Here is a 26,077-nt window from a genome sequence, read left to right on the forward strand (position 1 = left end):
TCACAATGTAGTATACGGTACTTGCAAAGTAGTGGAGGAGCGATTTAGCGATGATACATAAATTGGGAAGCAATCTGCTGTGTCAATGGCTAGCGCTGAAACTACGGAACAATCGGTAAAATTGGTAAAACTGGTCGCGATGTCAACTGTAGTGTGCATGCATTACGGTACATCGAGCATATCAACAGTGTCTTTCCCATCCCATATGTCCACTGGCATACTGTCAATTACCACCTACTGATTGACTGGTACCACTTGGTTGAGATGGAGAAAGTCTTGGGGGAACAGTGGATATCTGTTACCTGTCACTGTCGAGCAAGGGATTAAATTTAGAGGTCATCACCTTCAGACAGTTTAGAAGCGTTCCTCAATGGTGCAGACTTATCCTATTTCCATATGCTGCAATGCCCTCCACAAGTTTTTTTATCACCAATAAGATAACAGTACATCTTCTTATTTCTACTACCTCGCACGTGTTGTGAACGGCGCTTTCCGGCGATCGTCAACACCAGAACAATAATCATGTACATGACTGCAAAATGAGGAATCAATGCTCTTCGAAATGGAACACCGAGGCATTAACTACTCCATCACTGAGGAAGATGAGATTAATTGTATAGGTCATCACCTTCGGATACCTGTCGGAAATGCTCTACAATGCTACAACTCTTCCAGTTTCCATATGTTGTTATGTCTACCACATTTCTGTCAATGAGAAACATCGCCTCTTTGTTTTATTTCTACCAACCTATGTTTCTGGGAGCTACATAGTATACACCATGCGATGTTCAGCTTTCTGTGAGAGCCAGTCGATCGAAATGTTATAATGTCGCTTTAGCGCCTAACACAGATATCGATGTAATGGTAGAAAAACAAAGTGTATGACAGTGTGCAAAGCTATAGTCGTACAGTCGTACCCTGCCTGGATGTAAAAACACTGTATTAAACTGCTTATGAAGGAATAAGACAGGAAACCTCTCCTGTTAATCTGTTGGAAATGGTCTTCCTCCAGTACAGCCAACAAAACTTTACGCAGGTCTGTGCTTGTGACTTAGACCACTGGCCAACTTCTCCAATGGATCTATACATATATACACTGAAGCACCAAAGAAACTGATATAAGCAACCATATTCAGGTACAGAGATATGTAAACAAGCAGAAGATGGCACTGCAGTCGACAACGCCTGTATGAGAAAAGATCGGTTACTGCTGTTACAATGGCAGGTTATCAATATTTAAGTTAGTTTGAACGTGGTGTTATAGTCGGCACACGGGCGATGAGACACAGCATCTGAGAGGTAGTGATGAAGTGAGGATTTTCCCATACGACCATTTCACGAGTGTACCGTGAATAACTGGAATCCTGTAAAACATCGAATCTCCGACATCGCTGCGGCCGGAAAAAAGATGCTGCAAGAACAGGACCAACAAGAACTGTAGAGAATCGTTCAACGTGACAGAAGTGCAACCCTTCCAAAAATTGCTGCAGATTTCAATTCTGGGCTATCAACAAATGTCAGCGTGTGAACCATTCAATGAAATATCATCGATATGGGCTTTCGGAGCCGAAGGTCCACTCGTGTACCCTTGATTACTGCATAACACAAAGCCTTACACTTCGCCGGGCCTGTCAACACTGACATTAGACTGTTGATGACTGGGAACATGTTGCCTGCTCGGACAAGTCTCGTTTTAAATTGTATCGAGTGGGTGGACGTGTATAGGTATGGAGAAACCTCATGACAGTCATCAGCGCCGGGTAAGTCCAAAAACATGACCCTGCATTTCAGCAGGGGACTGTAAAGCTGATGGAGGCTCTGTAATGGTGTGGGGAGTGTGTAGTTGGAGTGATATGTGACCCCTGATATGTCTAGATACGACTCTGACAGATGACATGTATGTAAGCATCCTGTCTGATCACCTGCATCCATTCATCTCTATTGCGCATTCCGACGGACTTGGGCAATTCCAGCAGGACAATGCGACACGCCACACCCTCAGAACTGCTACAGAGTGGCTCCATGAATACTCTTCTGAGTTTAAACACTTCCGCTGGCCACCAAACTCCCCAGACATGAACATTATTGAGCATATCTGGGATGCCTTGCAACATGCTCTTCAGAAGTGATCTCCAGCCCCTTGTACTCTTACGGGTTTATGGACAGTCCTACACGATTCATGGTGTCAATTCCCTCCAGCACTACTTCAGACATTAGTCGAGTCCATGACACATCGCGTTGCGACACTTTTGCGTGCTCGCGGGGGCCCTACACTATATTAGACAGGTGTCACAGTTTCTTTGGCTCTTTGCCGAGTATGTAACATGCTCGATGTCGACACGTAGACTGTATCTGTTATTCGAGACACGGTAGAGACGAGAGAGAGAGAAAGACACACAGTAAGCTCTAATAGAAGATTCTACTATAAGGAGTAGTATAACAGGTTAAAGTTTGGCTGCAGATAGTTCTCTCAATACTACACCGATTTTATTTATTAAACCCATAGAAATCTGCTGTATCTGTTCTTGTGGAATCATGGCTGTTTTTATTGTTATAGTCACGATGGCGTGTTTGAAATTAAGTGTTACTGCTAGTTCCGTGTTATTTCATACTTCATAGTCTCTAATTATAAAGTATACACCACTTGAATTATAGCTCGTTGTGGAACATAGAAATGAAAGTGTTTTTCCCGACATGTAAGCAGATTGCATGAAACAGGCTGTGATGATCCAATTGCTTACAAAACTAGAACTGAAGAATCTGCTGCTATTGCGAAAGATTGTCTGCTTGATGAAGTAAAATTTTAAACTCACATTCGTAGAGGTGTTTATGGAGAAAAAAAATCAAAAGTAAGCACGCAGACGAAATTTGTTCTTGATGTATCGGAAGAGACAGATGGGGTAAAATGTTATAGGAGATTCTATTACAAGACAGGCTCTCACGATTTGTTTCGTAAGCGCCGGTGTGATACAGCATTGCACTGGTAAAACAGGACCTGGCATAGTGTACAAAACAGCAATGTCCTCTTGAATTATAGCTTCTTGCTGTCAAACGTTTTTACTTATAAACAGCGATTTCAATATGAGAGACACTCTCAGGACATATTATTTGTTCATAGTGGTTTAAAAATAATGAGGATATTCTGTGGTGATCGGTATTTCTCATAACAAAATATAGGAAGTTTTTTTCCCCCAGTTTTACGCAGCGCGGATATATATAGGCCTCTGCAGTCTGGTCATCTAATCGGTGGCGGTGCTGTAGTCTTTTTCCACTTCGTTGGGTATCGCAAAATAATGAATTGCTAATTGTATCCTGCATACAAACGTAAAAACTATACCAACTTTGCTCATAAACTAAAAGAAAATAGACTGGGCCTATTGCTTCGAAAGAGGACGTTTATTATCGTCACGATTGTGTTCTCCTTTTAACAGATGCTCGATTATAACAGATGCGTTGATGTTAAATACCATTACAGTTAAGTGTTTTCACATTAAGAATGGCAGGCACTTGTGGTGGTGGTGTGGGGACAGTCCACTGTGTATGAGGTCGCCGATGCAGCTGTGCGCCGACCAGAGGGCGGTGGATGGGATGGGGCAGTGCCATTTCATTTTAGCTGATCCAACAAGGTGCACTTGGGGTGGCCCTCATTTATGTCGTATTGTTTAGTTGGCTTTACAGCCTTTCGTGCTGGCGAAGTACCGATGCTTGGGCTGTCGCCTCAAGGTAGGCGGAAAAACCGCAAGATGTGCCGTAGCAGTTGACCATCTGAAAAGTTCTGTGTCCTCACCGTAGGGGGGCGGAGGGAAGGAGAGGGTGGGAGGGAGGGAGAGAGGGGGCGAGGGAGAGGGGGAGGGTGGGAGAGGGATGAGAGGAGGTTGGAGTGCCTATAATTTCGCTACTTCCCAGCAATATACTGAGATGAATGCACTTTCAACTGCCACTTCCCTTTGCAATGTTTTGGGATGACGATTTTTGGCCACAGTACATTTGTTGCATTATGATCAAATGATTACGAGTGCTGGTTTCCCTTCACAACAATTTCGATATGTAATTAGAACAGCGACGCATTTTCCATCAGTTGTGGTATTGTGTACTGACTTCGATTGCCTGATCCGCAAGGTGATTGTTGAGAAGGGGTCTGTGGCAGACTCTGACATCAGTTATACACGCAGTCCTCAGCTGTATGCTTACAGCTATTACGCGTATTAAACTCCTGTCTGTCCAGTACCAGCATCTTGTCAGTTGAACATATTTGGATTGGATTGGATTGTTTGGGGAAAGAGACCAAACAGCGAGGTCATCGGTCTCATCGGATTAGGGAAGGATAGGGAAGGAAGTCGGCCGTGCCTTTTCAAAGGAACCATCCCAGCATTTGCCTGGAGCGATTTAGGGAAATCACGGGAAACCTAAATCAGGATGGCCGGACGCGGGATTGAACCGTCGTCCTCCCGAATGCGAGTCCAGTGTGCTACCACTGCGCCACCGCGCTCGGTGAACATATTTCCCACAAAAAAATTAAAATAGTACCTTCCACTGTCAACTTGTAGGTGAAGGGTAAAGTTTGAATACGTATGTCACTAGTTTCGAGTGCTAATGTGAAATTATTTCCACCAGGATAACACCAGTTATATGACATTGTCAATTTTTTTTAGCAGTATTGTGATTTTAGGCATTTCTTTAGTAGCGCGATGCATATAATTGTCAAGTTAGGACCAAACTTTATGGATAATTACGTAGTAGGGACCTATATTTACTCAGTTTCCCCACCAAAATAAATAAAGTATACTAACATACCCTTCCTCTCCTGCATCTGGGCAGTTTGCATGTGTTGGGGGATGCACTTGAATTTTCTGTTCAGAAGGACCATGGTTCAGGTCCCAGAAGGTTTCACTCTATCGTACAGAAAGAAATTGTAAATATTTCTTAAAGAATTATTTTAACTTTATATTGTGGTTTTTTGATCGTAGGATGGTGGACGATGGTACGTGGTACCGAAACAGGTAGCCAGTAAAATAAATAATTGTGCGACTATATAGTAATTTTTTTCTTATTGACTTTTAATGAATTAAGACAATCCAAATTATCATCTCCGTATGAATACTTCTGTCCTTGCATATATTTACGTAGATACTTTAATAGAAGTTTATGTTTTATATTTAAATACAATTTTGGCACCGATAGCTTTGCTATGATGTAAACGTATTCTTCCAAAACAGATGAACCCACAAATGTCACCTTCCGTCAGTTTAATTTCAGTTTCCTCTCCTTTTAAGCCAAGACACTTCAAGAAACATAACTAAGGTAAAAAAGGTACAGTTCATGTACCTTACAAGTTCTTCATCAAAAATTACGTTCTTTCATTGGTATATAAATGGTTGTTGCATTCGTCTGTAGGGATCAACGCTACGCAGGACTGAATTTCACAGACACTTCGCGGAAGATGTAAAACATCGTCGGAAATATCCAGAACTGCCTGGAGGCAAAAATTCCGAGTTTTATTATTTGAGGCGCGGACAGACTGGAGGGATAATATTGTCGCGCAGCACCATCTCAGACTATTTGCGGCTGAGCGGGCAAACTTCCGGAGATATATGAGTCGGTGCTAGAAAGCTGCACCTACATTCCCATTTCCCGGATGGGCTGGATCGCTTTGCCTGCGCGGCTAACGTTATTTTGAGAACGTACTCCGTCGATGAGAAAGACAAATAATTGTTCCTGCGTTATTCTGCGCCTGCCAAACACCCCACCTACGAACGCGTCTATTCGTCTCTCTGCCTTGCCTTCTCCCACTCACAGTCTCCCTTTCTCTCTCTCTCTCTCTCTTCTTCTCTTTCGCGCTGACACACACACACACACACACACACACACACACACACACAAACAAATACATACATACACGCGCTCCGCCCCGCCAAGAGCAGCTAGGAGAAGATTTGATTTATGATTGTTGGTAAACATACAGAACAACTCGAAGAAAGTGGTCGAGTTTATGAAGTAAAATAGCTGCATGGTTACAAACGGAGTCCACATCTTAGCACACCATTCATAATCTTAACAGGTGTACCTTTACGTTCATAACAATAGCAATGTTGACGATTATTTTTATCTTAAAGACAGAAGTTAAGATTACAGACGGGTATTATATTTTAGATATTGACTCCTGTACAGAATCTGCGTATCAGAGAAACATTTATACTATGGCCACCACTAAAGTAGCCTCCGTTACGCTGTAAATAAAATACTTAAATAGTTAACATGAATTTACAAGAAAAATCTTAAAACTACACTATTGTATTACTACTCTCCAAACTACAATCCAGATTCAAACATTTGTAATATCTCTTAACCGGTTAACAAATTCTCTCTGCATAAAAATCGGCCGCCTGAGAGTTTTGGAAGTCAACGAGTACAGATCCTATGGTTCCGTAATTGTACGATTACGATTTCATGTATAACACTCCGAGATACCTACGGAAAGTTGTCCGCCTATTGAGAAATCGTGTAACAACGTTTCTCGCGAATCTCTTGCCATTTATTGCACCATTTTATTTCTGCCTACAGACGAACGACCACTTTTGTTATCACAATAAACATTCGTCCTTCCACTTCTAAATAAACGTTATAGTTGACTCACAAAAGCTTTCAATCACTGCAAACTGTAAGCGAACGAGAAGCACTGCTCTCTCAGTTTTAAGCCCACTTACTCACTGCCCGAGTCATTGTACCTACGGTTTCATCCTCTCCAATACTTATGGCTACATGAAAACGGAGGTTATTTACCGAATTACCTCCCATAAACTTTGGGGCAGAGACTTAGGGACCAAAGGAAGAAAAGTCTGTGCAAACGTATGGTTTAAGCTCTTCAATTTCTGAACAATAGTTCTCGATAAATTCGAAGCATACGATTTCCGTACTTGATTCGCACTCACCATTCAAAACTACTTGCACTAAATTTATCCCATGCGTTTCAACAAAAATTTGCCAAACGCTCTGTTCTCACTTGCGTACCACGCGCATCACAAATTCTACCACGGTCAGAATGAACATAGGGCAAAAGAAATTGGAGAAAGTGGTTGGGGGAAAGATTGGAAAACCTGTATCTAGATGGTCGTGTACCTAGATATGGACCATATTAGAGCCGAATGTGCGTCGTGTGTCTTAACCACTGCGACAACTCGATTGAAGAGTGTTCACTAGAGCATGGAAAACTAAACACTAGCTACGGCATTTACAATTGTGCACACTTGATTTGGGTCTTATGAAGGAGGTGCCCATGATCTGGCCAGTGGTCATGCAGCTCACCGGTGTTGGTGCTGTTGCACAGTTCTAAGTAAACTGGCTTGTGACTCATAATATAACAACGACATTACAGCGCGCTCATGCCGTGAAATATACTCTAGTAGCTTCGCACTACGTGAGGTTGGACAGGTAACATAAAAGGACTCTGCCTTGGCGTGAAGAAACTTTAGTGCCACGTGTCTGTGCAAGCTACGACAGTCACTTGTCAGTCAAAAGGAGCTGTAGTCGCATGTATGTCTGCTACAGAGATTCATTACTAAACTGTCAAAACCGTATACAATATCACTGGTGTCAATGAAGGCAGTTATTTAGAAAAGCAATATGACGGAGAGCCCAGTGAATGTGTAAATAGCTGTTTATTTATTGATAAAACATTCCTAAGAAATGGAAATAAACTAATGCAACTACGTTACCTTTAGAATTTTCATATAATCGTCAATACATGCGTCGTGTTTGGCTGTAATGTTTTGTACAGCAGACGGAAGGTACAAGGAAAGGAACATGTCTCAACACAAGCACAACTAGAAACATCTTATGTATTTTTGCTTTTGCACTGTACGTGAGCCTAAATAATCTCCGAAATACCGGTACTGTCTAAATAGTTTAGGTATATTTTGAGCGGTTTAATAACCTAGTATTATTTATGATGTGCTTTTAATCAGTTTCGATCAACTTCGGTTTTTCTTCGAACAGTAAGTTCGTTATGAAAGTGCTCAAATAAGCAGAATATGCTATTTGTTGTTGATAACAAGCGTCTTTATTCATTTGAGTGTTCTTACGAAAACTACAGTCTGCTTTAGACGTGTGTATATGTAACCTGATACTCTTCTCAGAATACGATTCTACAATATACAGTATGTGCTAAACTGATAAAGCTTACAACGTCATTTCGTTTCAGAAAATCTTATTAGTGCGACACAAAAACTTCCTCACGTCGCCATCTTACTTCACCAAACATCAGGCTTCAGTAAAAGCTGCGTCTTTGCCGGCCTAGTAATGAAAGTCTGTGGTGTCTGTTATAGCAGTATACCTCTGGGTGGAAACTGCAGCGTATTTCTTGGCGGGTTGTGCAAGTCTTGACTGGAGCCGGCCAATAGGGATGCTAGGCAGCAGAATTCGTTTCGGGAGGCCTCTTGGCCCGCACGCAAAGGAAGTCTTCCTTTTTGCTGCCGTAATGAATGGGCGTGCGGATTTTCCTTGGAGCATAGACGCTTTATCTTGTGACAGTAATATGGACACATACATCGGCCTCAAAAATGAGATCGACAGGAAGCGCAAAATGGCTAAGCAGGGATGGCTAGAGGACAAATGTAAGGATGTAAAGGCGTATATCACTAGAGGTAAGATAGATACTGCCTGCAGGAAAATTAAAGAGACCTTTGGAGAAAAGAGAATCACTTGCATGAATATCAAAAGCAAAGAAGGGAAAGCAGAAAGGTGGAAGGAGTACATAGTGTCTATACAAGGGCGATGTTCTTCAGGACAATATTATGTAAATGGAGGAGGAGAAAGATGAAGACGAAATGGAAGATATGATACTACGTGAAGAGTTAGCACTGCAAGACCTCAGTCGAAACAAGGCCCCGGGAGTAGACAACATTCCATTAGAACTACTGATAGTCTTTGGAGAGCCTGTCCTGAAAAAACTCTACCATCTGGCGAGCAAGATGTGTAAGACAGGCGAAATACCCTCAGACTTCAATAAGAATATAATAATTCCAATCCCAAAGAAAGCAGGTGTTGATAGATGTGAAAATTACCGAACTATCAGTTTAATAAGCCACGGCTGCAAAATACTAACACAAATTCTTTACAGACGAATTGAAAAACTGGTAGAAGGCGACCTCGGGGAAGACCAGTTTGGATTCCGTAGAAATGTTGGAACCCGTGAGGCAATACTGACACTACGACTTATCTTAGAAGAAAGACTAAGGAAAGGCAAACCTACGTTTCTAGCATTTGTAAACTTAGAGAAAGCTTTTGACAATGTTGACTGGAATACTCTCTTTCAAATTCTGAAGATGGCAGGGGTAAAATACAGGGAGCGAAAGGCTATTTGCGATTTGTACAGGAACCAGATGGCAGTTATAAGAGTCGAGGGGCATGAAAGGGAAGCAGTGGTTGGGAAGGGAGTGAGACAGAGTTGTAGCCTATCCCCGATGTTATTCAATCGATACCGGCTGATCAAAAAGTCAGTATAAATTTGAAAACTCAATAAATCACGGAATAATATAGATAGAGAGGTACAAATTGACACACATGCTTGGAATGACATGGGGTTTTATTAGAACCAAAAAAATACAAAAGTTCAAAAAATGTCCGACAGATGGCGCTTCATCTGATCAGAATAGCAATAATTAGCATAACAAAGTAAGACAAAGCAAAGATGATGTTCTTTACAGGCAATGCTCAATATGTCCACCATCATTCCTCAACAATAGCTGTAGTCGAGGAATAATGTTGTAAAGCATGTACTGAGTTATGGTTGTCTGGTTCAAAATGGTTCAAATGGCTCTGAGCACTATGGGACTCAACTGCTGAGGTCATTAGTCCCCTAGAACTTAGAACTAGTTAAACCTAACTAACCTAAGGACATCACAAACAACCATGCCCGAGGCAGGATTCGAACCTGCGACCGTAGCGGTCTTGCGGTTCTAGACTGCAGCGCCTTTAACCGCACGGCCACTTCGGCCGGCTATGGTTGTCTTTCAGCATCTCTACAGATGTCGGTCGATCACGATACACTTGCGACTTCACGTAACCCCAAAGCCAATAATCGCACGGACTGAGGTCTGGGGACCTGGGAGCCCAAGCATGACGAATGTGGCGGCTGAGCACACGATCATCACCAAACGACGCGCGCAAGAGATCTTTCACGCGTCTAGCAATATGGGGTGGAGCACCATCCTGCATAAACATCGTATGTTCCAACAGGTGTTTATCAGCGAGGCTGGGGATGATGCGATTCTGTAACATATCGGCGTACCTCTCACCCGTCACGGTAGCAATTGTACTGTCCAGTGCCATCTGTCGGACATTTTGTGAACTTAGTTTTTATTATTATTATTATTATTCTAAGAAAACCCCATGTCATTCCAAGCATGTGTGTTAATTTTTACCTCTCTATCTACATTATTCCGTGGTTTATTAAGTTTTCAACTTTATACTGACTGTTTGGTCACCCGGTATATTGAGAAAGCAGTAAAGGAAACAAAAGAAAAAGTCGAAGTAGGAATTAAAATCAGTGGAGAAGAAATAAAAACTTTGAGGTTCGCCGATGACATTGTAATTCTGTCAGAGACAGCAAAGGACCTGGAAGAGCAGCTGAACGGAATGGACAGTGTCTTAAAAGAAGGATATAGGATGAACATCAACAAAAGCAAAACGAGGATAATGGAATGTAGTCGAATTAAATCGGGCGATGCTGAGGGAATTAGATTAGTAAATGAGACACTTAAAGTAGTAAATGAGTTTTGATATTTGGGGAGTAAGATAACTGCTGATGGTCAAAGTAGTGAGGATGTAAAATGTAGACTGGCAATGGAAAGAAAAGCGTTTCTGAGGAAGAGAAATTTGTTAACATCGAGTATAGATTTAAGTGTCAGGAAGTCGCTTCTGAAAGTATTTGTATGGAGTGTAGCCATGTATGGAAGTGAAACGTGAACAATAAATAGTTTAGACAAGAAGAGAATAGAAGCTTTCGAAATGTGGTGCTACAGAAGAATGCTGAAGATTAGATGGGTAGATCACATAACTAATGAGGAGGTATTGAATGGAATTGGAGAGAAGAGAAATTTGTAGCACAACTTGACTAGAAGAAGGGGTCGGTTGGTAGGACATATTCGGAGGCATTATGGGATCACCAATTTATTATTGGAGGGCAGCGTGGAGGGTAAAAGTCGTAGACGGAGACCAAGAGATGAATACACTAAACAGATTCGGAAGGATGTAGGTTGAAGTAGGGACTGGGAGATGAAGAAACTTGCACAGGATAGATTAGCATGGAGAGCTGCATCAAACCAGTCTCTGGACTGAAGACCACAACAACAACATCAGACTTTCTTCTGGGTTATGGGAACAGCAATAAAGACTTTGCGCGCTTGCAATTATTATAAGACTGAACAGTGCGTGGCTCTTCAGATCGTGGAGAATTAGATTTCTGTCTATGATGCATTTTGCAGTCGTACTTGGTGTGGGGAATGTTAGGGCTTTGTTTGCGCTTTCAACGTCTTTATAACATGTGGAAGTCAATATTTATCAATTTATTTAGTCATCCAAGGTTTCAAGTGACTTATCTCAATTTCTTTCCACTCGTATGGGAATGTGCCAGAAATTAATAATTGTATGTTGTAGTTTTAGTTGTCATTTGCATCAAGCGGCAACGTAGAAATGGTAATCAAATGAGCGTATGGCTTCGTTGGCCGAGAGGCCCCATCCTGGGCAGTTCGGCCACCAAGTGCAAACCTTCTTTGAGTCGACGCCACACTGGGCGACATGCAAGCCGGTGATGAGGATGAAATGATGGTGAAGACAAACAACACTCAGTCCACGAGTGGAGAAAATCTCCAACTCAGCCGAGAATCGAACCCGGGCCCGCTTGCATGGGAGGCGAGCACGTTACCACCCAGCTAAGCAGACGGATGTAGAATTGTTTCTGCACACGGAGTGTGTTATGTGTCACATGAATGTTAATCATTATATTACGTTTTATTATAGTTGAGAGCTTACGGATTTATTGTTCTTCTCTCTGGCCTTTGTTTAATGACTCTCCCCACAACTTCCATTGCTCAACATGTGTTCACTCAAGAACCACTTTCTCGAAACGTACCTCATTCATTTTAATTGTAATCAGTGCTCAGGTGAAGTAGCCTGTCTTAATCAGTGATTGCAAAAGCATTAAATAGGTACATGAGTGCAGAAAATTGCAACCAGTCACTTTTCTGAAATATGTGTTTCTTTCATAAACTAATATAATAATCTTTTCAGGTTCATCTTCAGATGGTGCTCAGGAAGTTATATGATTGTTTCATAGCGTAATGCTGGGCACTGGCTCTGCGAGAGTAAGATAGAAAATCCTTTAAAGTATTGCCGTCAATATCGTTTATATGGCGCTGTATGTCCAGAAATGAATTCCGTTCTTTCTTTGACAGTATGGGATACAAATTGTTGGATATAAATCGCCATATAAACATTACTCACGTCGATACATTAAAGAATTTTATATCTTCTTCTTATAGGGCCAGTACCCAACATTACATTATAAAAGAGCCATTTAACTACTTGAACGACATCTGAAGATGGGCCTGAAAATGTTCGAAAACAGGTTTGTGGAATAAACCAGTATTTAAAAAATAGAATGGTTGCAGTTTTCTGTATATGTATTGAATAAACAGTCACGGGTTCTCAGACACCTGTAATGGATAAGCTTAAAATTAAATAGGAATTTTAGCTATGCGGGTAAGTCTGTGCCACTACTGAAGTTTTAGACGCTACCAGTGGAGACGGAGCCACCTACCACACTAGCTCAGGGTCTTTTTTTTTTTTTTAGATTATTAAGTAATGTAGGGCTTAGATGGCAAAAACATTTGCATGGAACAAATTGTGTCAATAAGATGCAATTCATTGACATACGTTGTTGGCAGAACAGTGATGTCTGCAGTATGCATCAATTTTTCTGGGTTAACTCTGGGTAACGCTCCCCCCCCCCCCTTTTTTTTTATTCCGTCGTGGTTTGCGAAAGTCCCTGCCACATCGAAACTTTAATTATCGATGTCAGATTAAGTTTATTTACACAAGGGTCAGATTTGATATGGAGGAGTAATATCTGAGGGCACAAAATCTTGTCCATTCCCACTGAACAGTAGTAAGCAGGGTAGCCGATCAAACTTAAGTCCGCATTTGTGTCGCAAAGTGTGCCCCTATATATTTGTTCCTCCGGATATCTACTCTCTGGTGATATGAATGCGTATTTTTATATTACATATCAGCACAGTTTAACGGATATGTTCAAAAGAAATAAATGTTGCAACAATTACTTTCCTTACTGCCAGCTTTGTTCCGTGAGTATTTCAAGCTCGCCTGATCTTCCGATTATATGACAGGCGTGGTTAATTGTCATAGCTTCAGTTCCTTGAAATTGCTGTGTCATTTTGACGTTCCCTGAGTTATTCAAGGAAAGTACGTCGTGTTTTGTTAATGAAAGGTTGTTATAGTTGAATCTAACATCCTTACTCATTTCAGAAGACTTTTGAAATTTTCTGTGAACGGTATTCTAGTATTTCTGCAAAAAATTGTTTTCAGAAGTTGATAAACAAAACAGCGATCAAATGGGGATGTCTCAAATTGTAATAGTAACAGTAAGCTTTCGGTTCGAACTCAGTAAACGATTTCTAACAGTTTGCAGAAATTAAGGTTTTCTTGGCCACTTGTTGACAAACTGCCTGTTGGCTTCTCTCGCGTTCTTCGCTCACCATTTGTTTGATAATTTTTCTTACGTTTCACCAGCACGAGTGGCTGGCATTGGCAAAGCTTCTCGCTCCATTGCTGGTGGTGGTCTGTAGTCGAGCTCGCGGCCGCAGATTATGTGTACCTGGTGCGCTTTTCCGTAGGCATTTCCGGTGCGGTTCTACCATTGCTACCTGTAGCTGTCGTTCACTGGAGCACGGGAATCCAGGATCCGTTCGCCTCGAGGCTATCTTCTGTTTCTTGTTGAAGTTATTCCCATGTTTATGTGTTTCTAGAGCTTCTCTGAACAAGCGGGTGTGATAGCTCTTCTCTACAGCAAGAACTTCCGTGTCAGCGAATTTTACTATGTGGTCGGTCTCACAAAGTGCATGGTCCGCCACGGCCTATTTCCCCACCTGACCCATCCTGCAATGTCGTTTATGTTGGGTGATCCTAGTATTGAATGACTGTCCAGTCATTCCAACACAGACTTTCCCGCATGTACGCGGTATATTCCCGATAGTGCAATTAGATTCCTTTTTTCCTTTACCGATCTGTGGCACTCTTTGATCTTTGCTATCATACCAAAACCTGTACCTCCAGAGGACATGGTTGCTAATCCCGAAGCGGCCATTCGGACCCTTCCTTGTGAAAGAGCTGAGTAAATACACACTGAAACCGCCAGGATACAGCGCCGAGCAAAACCACCACCTTTCAAGCTTGAAACTTCCCCTTTGAACAATTATACAAGACTGTGCTTAAACTGACACACAATATTTTGTTAGCGCAACGCAATCTGACTTTCAAAATTCCCTACAAAAGAATGGCCCTGACTAACATTAAACTATACCTTTCACAAATCACTTACCTCACAAAAATCTTCGCTGCTCAAGCTACTGCAATACAGCGAGCGCCACTACTGCCAGGTAAATAAAAGATTCAAACTATGGAAGGCACTAACTACTGATAGGGATAGTTAGCAAATGAAAGATATTAGTAGAGAACAAATAATGTATTTACCTTGATATCATCATATATAAATATATCAGTTCATGAAAAATTACAAAACTCCGCCATCTCTCTCCCCACATCCACCACTGCTGGCGGCTCACCTCCAACTGCGCAACGCTACGCGCTGTTCACAGCCAGCTGCCTAACACTACAATGGCGAGTATTACAACAATGCAAAGCAGACACAGACTGCCCACAGCACAGCCAGTGATTGTCATACAGAGGTGGCGTTACCAATAAAAAACCTAAACAGCCTACTTACATAGAGAAAACATAAACAGCCTACTTACAAGCTGAAGAAAGAAGAGTTACAAGCTGTCAAGAGTCTTAACGCCGACAAGAGCGTTTTGGTACAGCCTGCCTATAAGGGAAATGTGACTGCCGTAATGAAGACCGAATATTATAAGCAGAAGATCCGGGGCCTGTTAGATGAAAATAATGTTCCATTAAGACCAGTTGTTAGAGCTCCAGGCTCACCGATGTATAAGCTGACGAAACACTTGGTCTCTCAGCTCGGACACATATATAGGGGACTCAGGACATTTCATTGAGAATCCGAAGAAACTAAAATTCAGACCAAACAACATCTTGGTTAGCTTTGATGTTGTTCCTTTGTTTACCAAGTGCCACTCAGTGACTATCTGGAGTACATCGGTTCCATTTTCCCGCAAGATGTCACCAAGGCCATTCATGCATATCTCACCACGAGCTATTTCTTGTGGAATGGCAGCTTCTACGAACAGCCGGAAGGCCTCGTCATGGATAATCCACTTAGCCCAGTGGTGGCCAACTTCTTCATGGAACATTTCGAAGCGAAGGTACTGGACTTGCACCTTTTAAACCAAAAGCGTGGTGCAGATATGACGACGATACCTTCGTTGTATGGAGCCATGGTGAGGAACACCTCGGTGACTCCCTAAGACACCTGAACAGCCCCCATGCCAACATAAAATTGATCATGAAGGTGGGAAATGATCAACAGGTCCCCGTTCTAGACGTAATGGTCACGAGGGGGATGATGAAAAACCTGGGACACAGCGTGTATCGAAAACAGGCACACACGGACTGATACATACACAAATTCACAAATCACTACCCGAGCCAGAAAAGAGGTATGACTAATATGCTAGTAATGGGATCAACACGAGTATGTGAGCCGCGGCACCCTTAATGCGAGATACAACATCTGGAAAGCGTTCTGAGGAGCAATCAGTACTCCAATAGTTACTACATACGAAGCTTGACAGAATGAAACACTCGGCGAAGTGGCACATCGGAAAAAGAAATATAGGAAACGACGTTTCTGCCATACATTCCCAGAGTGACGGACGGAATCGGTCGTATACAGCGCAAACACGGCGTAAAGACTATGTATAGACCGACAAAGAAGACAAAAGAGGGTCTCAGATTGGCGAAGGAGAAAAGGATCACTTGCAATGTCGGGAATATAACGCATGGTATGGACATGCGGGAAAATCTATGTTGGAATGGCTGGACGATTTATCAATACCAGTATCACCTCACGTAAGTGGCGCTGCAGGTTGGGGCAGGTGGGGAAAACGGCCGTGGCAGAGCACGCGCTGTGAGAGGCCAATCACACAATAAAATTCACCAACACGGAAGTTCTTGCTGCATAGAAGAGTTATCACACCCGCTCGTTTGAGGAAGCTATATAAATACCCAAATATGAGAATAGGTTCAACAAGAAAAAGCAGAAAACCGCAAGGTGAAAGGATCCTGGATTCCCGAGGTGCAGCGAACAACCGTTGCAGGTAGCAAGTGGAGAACCGCACCGGAAATGCCCACGGGAAAACTCTTGGACGTTGGTGATCCAGGCACATACGGGGTGGTTATAATTAAATTTTCCCTATTTAACACGTTATAACACGGAAACTAATTACCGCATGAGGACCAAACTCGGTAGCTTTGATGTCAAGGACATGGAGAAGAGAAATAATGCAGAATCAATTCAACTGAAAAGCTTTTAACGTGCTGCTACAGCACATCATACCACTACATACCGGCACCGTTACTGATACAAAAAGGGCTCAATACGGCGCCCATCAGTGTCCAGAAGAGTCTGAAAGCGCTGGATTGCATTCTGCATAACATCTGTAGGTGTGCTGGCTACCTCTCTTGACAAGCTGCACTTCAGATCAGTACGGGTAAATATTCCTGTGGTAAATCCTGTCCATCAGGTAGACCCACAACCGGAAATCACAGGAGTGAGAGTGGGTGATCGTGCCAGCCAAGAATTTGGAAACTATCGGCTGATAATTCGATCATTTCCAAATGTGTTTCGGAGAAGCAGATGAACTTCAGGAGAGATGTGCGGTGGGGCCCCATCTTACGTGAAAACTGTTGAGTTCAATGCGTCTCTGCCCTGTAGCGCGGATATGACATGCTGGCGAAGCATATCGCAGTAGCGCAGTCTTTGGTCCTTGAGCGCCAGCCTGTTAAAAAGATAATGGAACAGTGATGAACGTAGCTGTGAAGCCACACCATACGGTGACACGTTCACCATATAGAGGAACTTCATGCACAGGAAATTCTGAGTGTTCACCTCACCCGTCAGAGAAAAATGAGCTTCGTCTGTCCCTAGGATGGTCCAGAGCCAGCCCTCGTCAACGTGAATCCTTGCGCGAATGTGGAGAGCGAAGTTAACACGTCCTTGTGTGTCTTGTGGTGCAAGTTGCTGTACGATATGGGTCTTGTACGGATATCATTTGAGAATGGTTCGAAGCACCTTCTGTACAGTGCACCACGCGATGTTCAACTGTCGTGACACAGCACGCGCACTGCCTGACGATCGGGAATTGCGAGCAGCATTGTCTGCCATAGCAACAGCGATTTCATCAAACCACCTGTGGTGCAACCGGTCGTCGGCCTGTTCCCAGCGCGACGCCCAATTCTCCATTTGATTCGAACTTCATGCTCCGCACTGCATGTGGAGAAAGAGGACCCCTCTGTAATCCTTTCAGCCGGCTATGCTCTCGAGTGCAGCTGCCCATTGCTGTTGTTATGATAATAGAGCTTCCCCAGTAAGCCCTGTAAACCTTTTGTCCAGGCTCATGTTGAGACGTCAAGAAGCGCATGCACTGCGACTGGTCAGGTGTGTGAGACTCTGAATCACGATGAGTGATCACGGCACCTGGTGGTCACAGTTTGAACTGGAGGGTGGCACTGTGGCGCATGGAAATCATGTACCCCATACTCCTGACATTAAAGCTACCGTATATGGTATTCGTAACGTAATAAGTTTCCCTGTTATAACGTGTTAAATAGGGTAAGTTTAATTACAAGCACAGGGTATCATCTGCGGCCGCGACCTCGACTTCAGTCCACCATCAGCAGTGGAGGGTGAAGGACTGACGATGCCAGCCGCTCGTGTTGGCGAAACGTCAGACAAATCATCAAACAAACGTCGGCCGAAAAACCCGAGACAGAAGCAAACAGGTACTTTGTCAGTTTGCAAAAAATTATTGCTAGTCCGGAAACAATCTGTGAACCGGTTTCGGCGGTATACTTGTATTAAACGTACATCTTGTCATTCTGTAAGTCCTTACCCCTAAAACCTCACAGCGTTTCATGTGTTACTTCCATCTGATAAAGAAAAGAGGGTTAAATGTTGCAAGCTGTTGCTTAAAAATAATGTAACTGGTGAACTTGAACAGATACTATATTTTATGGGTAATGAAGCATGATTTCATATTTCTAGACATTTGAGTAGCCAAATTAATTGCTACTGATCCACCGGAGATGCTGACATTATGCCTCAAATTCCTCTTCACGATAAAAAATTGCATTTGGTACCCTATTTCTGATAGGCGACCTACCGGTTCTGATGTTCTTTGAAACCGCTCCCAATAAAGACGCTGATCTTAAAATTTTTCGAAAATTTCTACTTTCAGTTAAAGGAACCTAGAGGGTAAGGCTGCTTTATCCAGGAAGACGGGGTTACGTGCCACCCATTTCTGCTGTCATCCTATCTCGTCAGGAAACTACGCAAAGAGCAACGGTTTGTGGCCGCCTCGTTAACCGAACTTCACTGCTTGTGATTTGAAAGATAAAGTGCTAAACGGCAATGGTTGTTGTAAATTTGGAAAGTATTTTTAAATATGAAATAATTTTTTTTTCTATAACTGAATGAGCGTATTATTGACGCGGGCTCGCTTTTATCTTGGACACACCTGATCCCAACACATTTTATTGGTATTCCTTTCAAACTCTTGCAAAGTTATAAATTAAGCGAAATACATAAGTGCAACTTGAAATTGGAAGATAATCATATCCTGAATTATCCGTTAACGAACTGGAAGAAACACATCCCTCCACGTGCTCTTTACATTTGCATAAGAGGGAATAAAAATTCGTTTCAATAGATCGTTGGTTTTACATTCATGTAACCATAAGTAAATCTGAGACGTCGATCTTTACTTTAGAGTGCTATCAAGGAAACTAACTGGCTTACCACAGTAGATTATTCAACAATCTCGGTATTTTGAGCACATGATGGAAGGAAATCAGTTTAAAATTTAAAGAACCGTTCGGCAACAAGATTTGAAAACTTTTTTTACAGGTGTAACTAGGATTATTTTCGTTCACGGTAGCTTCACAGCTTCTGCTCAGACGCAGTGTTGCCAATATTCCCCGAAGTGGCTGGAGTGAATCGTCTGATGAAGACGTAAATTGTATACTCTTCACATTTTCTAAACAGATGATGGTATGACTAAATAATAATTCATCTATATCTGCTTCTAAATACACATTCAACAAATCACTGGCTGGAGTGTGCATCTCCTTCCATGTTCTACTCGCAAATCGAGATCGATTACTTTTGCTGAATAAAAAAAAAAAGGCATTCGCCGTAGTTAATTTAGCTCAACAAGGGAGAAACTAAGCCAAGGTAGTCAGAGCATATTTTGAACTCTGGTCTTCCAGAATACGAGTCCAGCGTATATGTTCATTATGTTCGATTTATCAAGTAAAGCGTTCTCTGCACAGCTGTATACTTTGAAATATTATCTGCAGTGGACTAAATGAAATCTACATTCCAGTAAATCCTCTTCATGCTACGTGTAAATAGCCTTACCACTTATCGTGACAGACTCGGGCACCGCCAGGAGACTACTAAACGCCTGCAAACAGTAAGGAAGTGGCGGAACGCCGAGAAGTGAATATCGGCAGAGGCGCCAACATTCTGGAAACATTAGGGCAATTAAGGTGGCACCAGGCGTATATGGGGCTAATGACATACTTACACACACACACACACACACACACACACACATCCACAGCGGACGCGCCTCGGTAGTAGGCACCGAGTTCAATGACTGCGTTGGCGTCGGTCATGCTGGTCCATTCACGAGCACGTTTCCTGCCGCTATCCCGCTCACAGGGACGACACGTGTTTGCCCATTACTGGCATCCATCCCCCCCCCCCCCCTCCTCGCGCCTCTCCTTTTTTTCTCCTCCACCCCCCCCCCCCCCTACCCACACTCTCTCTCTCGTGCCAAGCCCCACGACAGAACGGATCTCCTTAGCGCTGCTTCTTAACCAAATATTGGTCCTCCGAGCCTGTTTGGCGAGAGGATTTAGGTACCGATAGTCTGAGATTACGATGTGTCCCAAGTACTGTTACTAGACCCTGATCCTCAAGGCAGACAGTCTCCTCATCTGTGTCGGCTGAAAACGAATACCGAAAACATGGGGGCAACGTGAGCTACGGCTACTGCACGAGACGTGCACTAAATGGGAAATATTTGGTGACATCGGGGTTCTCAAATCAGCAATGATCTCAGAAGATAGAGACGCTTCTAAGCACCGATGTGATGTACAGCTTTGCTCTGTTTTCCTTTTACACTTAGTTCTGTGTCTATTTGACATCGCTCTTCCAAAATTTGATACAAGATAAGAAAACATCACGAACAATCTGTTCTCAACACGAAGCTCGGTTTGAACACCATAGTGTTATACTAGATTTTCTATGCCGTTATCTTCCCCTGACCTTTAAACTGATTGACCCAGCAAGTTCTAAGGGGAATACGTTTTCACGCGTACTCGGAACCACGGTACTCCTTTGCATTTCTCACATGAAAAAATCGTTGCCACACGTGAAAGAAGCTACAAGTGACTAAAAGTTATAGGACCGACAGGGGATCGAACCCTGACTCTTTACAGTTTTAGTCTGGCACTGAGCCAGCGTAGGAGTGGCAGCTTACTTTCGATGTACAAAAGTGTAAGTTAGTGCTGATAAGTGCGAAAAATAATCCCATAATTTTCGAACACAGCATTAGTAGTATGCTGCTTGACACTTGCGCCGATTAAATTTAGGGTGGTTGTAATTAATGTGCAGCTGGTCACAGAGTCCCAGTGTGGTACCGAATCTTTGCAGATATTCTAACGCGTTAAGATTTACGCTGGGAAAAATTAGTTCCAGTTTTGGCCATCAACTGCAGATCTGGCGCTGTGATTGCAAGAAAGACGTATAGAAATGTTTCCATATGTAATGAGTTAGGAACAGGATGTGGGCGCGAAAAGTCAAACAAGTGAGAAAGGCATAATGTTGGTATTTTAAACCACACAGTTTGTTCAATATGAGGACCAGAGAGGTATACGAGATGATGTATAGCACCAGATTTGCACCTAGTGGCCGAAACTGGAACTGGCTTTTTTCCAGCATAAATTGGTTTCACATTAGCAATCTACGAAGTTTCGATGCCATATGATAATTACAGCCTATCCTGGACCTTCTTAAGTAGCTGCATTTTAGTAGTAACCACCCGGTCTCTAGACGCAACGCTACAAAGAGATATGAAATGGAATAAGGACTAAAGTACGGTGGTAGAGAAGGCGAATATTAGGAAAACTTAATTCATCATATACACTACTGGCCATTAAAATTGCTACACCACGAAGATGACGTGCTACAGGCGCGAAATTTAACCGACAGGAAGAAGATGCTGTGATATGCAAATGATTAGCTTTTCAGAGCATTCACACAAGGTTGGCGCCGGTGGCCATACCTACAACGTGCTGACATGAGGAAAGTTTCCAACCGATTCCTCATACACAAACAGCAGTTGGCCGGCGTTGCCTGGTGAAACGTTGTTGTGATGTCTCGTGTAAGGAGGAGAAATGCGTACCATCACGTTTCCGACTTTGATAAAGGTCGGATTGTAGCCTATCGCGATTGCGGTTTATCGTATCGCGACATTGCTACTCGCGTTGGTCGAGATCCAATAACTGTTAGCAGAATATGGAATCAGTGGGTTCAGGAGGGTAATACGGAACGCTGTGCTGGATCCCAACGTTTGCAGCAGCATGGACTATCAGCTCGGAGACCATGGCTGCGGTTACCCTTGACGCTGCATCACAGACAGGAGTGCCTGCGATGGTGTACTCAACCACGAACCTGGGTGCACGAATGGCAAAACGTGATTTTTTCGGATGAATTCAGGTTCTGTTTACAGCATCATGATTGTCGCATCCGTGTTTGGCGATATTGCGGTGAACGCACAGTGGAAGCGTGTATTCGTCATCGCCATACTGGCGTATCACCCGGCGTGATGGTATGGGGTACCATTGGTTACACGTCTCGGTCACCTCTTGTTCGAATTGACGGCACTTTGAACAGTGGACGTTGCATTTGAGATGTGTTACGACCCGTGGCTCTACCCTTCATTCGATCCCTGCGAAACCCTACATTTCAGCAGGGTAATGCACGACCGCATGTTGCAGGTCCTGTATGGGCCTTTCTGGTTACAGAAAATGTTCGACTGCTGCCCTGGCCAGCACATTCTCCAGATCGTTCACCAACTGAAAACGTCTGGTCAATGGTGGCCGAGCAACTGGCTCGTCACAATACGCCAGTCACTACTCTTGATGAACTGTGGTATTGTGTTGATGGGGAGCTGTACCTGTACACGCCATCCAAGCTCTGTTTGACTCAATGCCCAGGCGTATCAAGGCCGTTCTCACGGCCAGAGGTGGTTGTTCTGGGTACTGATTTCTCAGGATCTATGCACCCAAATTGCATGGAAATGTAATCACATGTCATTTCTATTATAATATAATTGTGTAATTAATACCAGTTTATCATCAGCATTTCTTCTTGGTGTAACAAATTTAATGGCCAGTAGTGTAAAACACTATAAGATCCTTTCTTTAATACTACTCGAGTGTTTGGAATTCTTACCAGGTCGGATTAAATGGAGACATCGAAGAAATTCAGAGGCGGTCTGCCACATTCATTAGCGATAGTTTTGATCAACACGCGAGAATTATGGAGATGCTTCGGAAGCTCAAATGTAAATCCCTGGACGGAAAACGATGTTCTTTTCGCTGAACATTATTGAGAAAATTTTTAGAAAATCGGCATTTGAAGCTAACTCCAGACTAATTCTAATGCCGCCAACGTACATTTCATGCAAGGACCACGAAGATGAAGTAAGGGAATTTAGGGCTCGTGTGGAGGCTTGCACACAGTCGGTTTCCTCTCGCTCTACTTGCAAGTGGAACGGAGAAGTGAATGACTGGTAATGGTACAAAGTACCCTCCGGCGTGCACCATACGGTGACTTGTGGAACATATGTATGTAGATGCAGATGTAGAACCGTACCCGCAAAATGTATTCTTCAAATAACTCCAGTTTCGTCTGCAACAGGAAACAGCTCCGATGACGTTCTTGAACAGTTACTAGAAATGTGACGAAGATGTCCAAATACTGAAGCAGAGGGCCAATGGACTACAGAATGTAGTAAGCAAAGGAAAATTACATCCTCTAGCTACCCTGTTATTGGTGCTTTTATGCGTCAAAATCAATTTCGATACATAATCTCCATTTTTAGGACACACCTTTCTGCCACTCCATATGCTTCATCTCATTCGTTCTTAGTCTGTCGTAAATTGATTTCTCACAATGTAAAAGCAGTAATTTTTAAATCTATGTTTTCACTCATCACTAAGCATTTTCGTGCCAGCGGCGTTGCCTGAGAAATCCGATGTCCATTCTTTTCCTGTGTATTTGATCTGATCGGTTCGTCCTTACCCAAGGGTCAATGGCGGACAGTGGTGGGGTCGGGGATCGCTAAACGGAAGCGAATGTATGTACTGGCAGTGTTGCTTCATTTGTACTCACTGAAGCAGATATAAAGTGTCACCTGTTACCGGAAATACAACCCAAATGAGAAAAAAAGATTAGGTTTTAATTTATTTTATTATAAATCCAGTCACAGACCACAAAAGATTATATTCAGACCATATTCAGAACTGAGTAAATCCAGTGTACTGCACAATTCGTGCCATTGCGTATGTAGATGGTATAGTCATATCAATCAGCCACACAAGGTTCGTCACAAAATCAAAAATTTTGAGTTTGATGGACATCATGCGCGGAACATATTGTCATTTTAAGGAAACGAAGATGGTCAACGATGACCGAAATTAATTACCTCATTAATAAACTTTTGTGGCCCCGAGACTGGATTTATAATAAAATAAATAATAGCTGGGTCGCTGTGGAACGTTAATGCGAAAATGTCCCTTCTCGTGAACTAAGGTTTAATGTCCCATCGGCAACAAAGTTATTAGAGATCTACTACAGAACAGACACCACATATATATAACGAAGGCGATGACGGCCAATGATCGCTTCAGCAGATGCACACCAAGCTCGAACTCTTACGGGAATAGGCGAAATGCAGCGAGTAATGAGATTAACGAGAAGGCACTGCATCAGTAGTGTGTAGCATAAATTAACAATTTGGATCTGAGGGGAGGCGTGCTAGGGTAGTCCGTGTGGGTGTGGTGACCGCTGTGTTCGGATGGCGTAGTGGTCAGCGCATCTGCCTAATAAGCAGGAGGCCCAGGTTCGAATTCCGGTCTGGCACAAAATTTCAACTTGCCCCATTGATGTAAATCAATGCCCACTGGTAGCTGTGGCCTTCGATTCCTTTGTGTCATGCTTCTACTAAAACTTGTTTTCTTTTTGGGGAGAAACGGAGGTCATCAACCTCACGCTCCCTTAACCCCACCTCCTTGAAACTGAGCAAGGGAAGGAGAAGAGAGCTAGATTCAAAGAAGAGGTGCGTTCATCGGCTGAGTTTGCTTAGCTCGAGACAGTGAACGTCACAGAGGTGATCAACAAGCTGCAGATGGAGATGCTACAAGAAAGGCGTTGTGTACAATGATGCGACGTATTCTCGAACTTCCGATATCTCGCATTTAAACTAAAAAAAGAGGACCGGAAACACACTGCCTCTTCCAACGTATTTCTCTTGTCTCTGGTAAATTAGGTGCAATCCAGCACCAATCGTACAGTGTCTCGTGGAGTATAGCTGTTGAGAGAACTGGACATTCCCCATGTATGGTCTCACTGGAGAATGCTAAGAGTTTAATAGGTACAGCGCGGTAAAGTGGGGCTCTTGAAACTAGGCGCATCGTTCTCAACTGAGATACCGTGTTGCAAAAATTATGTAGATTTAAATCAAAATAAAAGTTCCAAAAAAGTCATTGTTTTTAGTGGAAAGTGTGATGGATTGTACTCCAAAAATAATTTTTTTGAGTCATCAGTCTTGTTAGTGGTTTAATGTGGCCCACCACGAATTCCTGTCCCGTGCTCAGAGTAGCATTTGCACACTACGTCCTCAATTGTTTGTTGGAGGTATTCCAATATCTTCTTGCTCTACTGTTTATACCCTCTAAGGTCCCCTCCAGTACCACTTAAGTTATTCTCTGATATCTTAATAGATGTCCTGTCTGCTTGTCAGTGTTTTCCTTACGGTCCTTTCTTCGCTGATTCTGCGGAGAACCTCTTCATTCATTATCTTATAAGACAACCTAATTTTCAACATTCTTCTCTAGCACCACTTCTCAAATGTTCGATTCTCTCCTTTTCCGGTTCTCTCACAGTCAAAAATGGTTCAAATGGCTCTGAGCACTATGGGACTTAACATCTGTGGTCATCACTCCCCTAGAACTTAGAACTACTTAAACCTAACTAACCTAAGGACATCACACACATCCATGCCCGAGGCAGGATTCGAACCTGCGACCGTAGCGGTCACGCGGCTCCAGACTGAAGCGCCTAGAACCGCACGGCCACACCGGCCGGCTCTCTCACAGTCCAATATTCACTAGCGTACAATGCTGTGCTCCAAGCAACCATTCTCAGAAATGTCTTCCTCAAATTAAGGTTTGTGTTTTAATAGTATTATACTTCTTTTGGCCAGGAATGCCCCCTCTGCCTGTGCTAATTTGCTTTTTATCTCCTCATTGCTTCATCCGTTATGGGTAGAAATGTTTAATCAGTGGTTACAAGAAA

General features: G+C 42.9%; 1 non-coding gene across 1 annotated transcript; it reads left to right on the top strand.

Moving 5' to 3' along the window:
• Positions 1–24,572: 24,572 nt before the first annotated feature.
• On the top strand, positions 24,573–24,645 carry Trnai-aau (transfer RNA isoleucine (anticodon AAU)). The gene has a single exon. It is a non-coding gene; the product is annotated as a tRNA-Ile (tRNA).
• Positions 24,646–26,077: the final 1,432 nt, after the last annotated feature.

This window comes from Schistocerca serialis, chromosome 6 (assembly GCF_023864345.2).
Source record: "Schistocerca serialis cubense isolate TAMUIC-IGC-003099 chromosome 6, iqSchSeri2.2, whole genome shotgun sequence".
Classification (NCBI taxonomy): Eukaryota; Metazoa; Arthropoda; class Insecta; order Orthoptera; family Acrididae; genus Schistocerca; species Schistocerca serialis.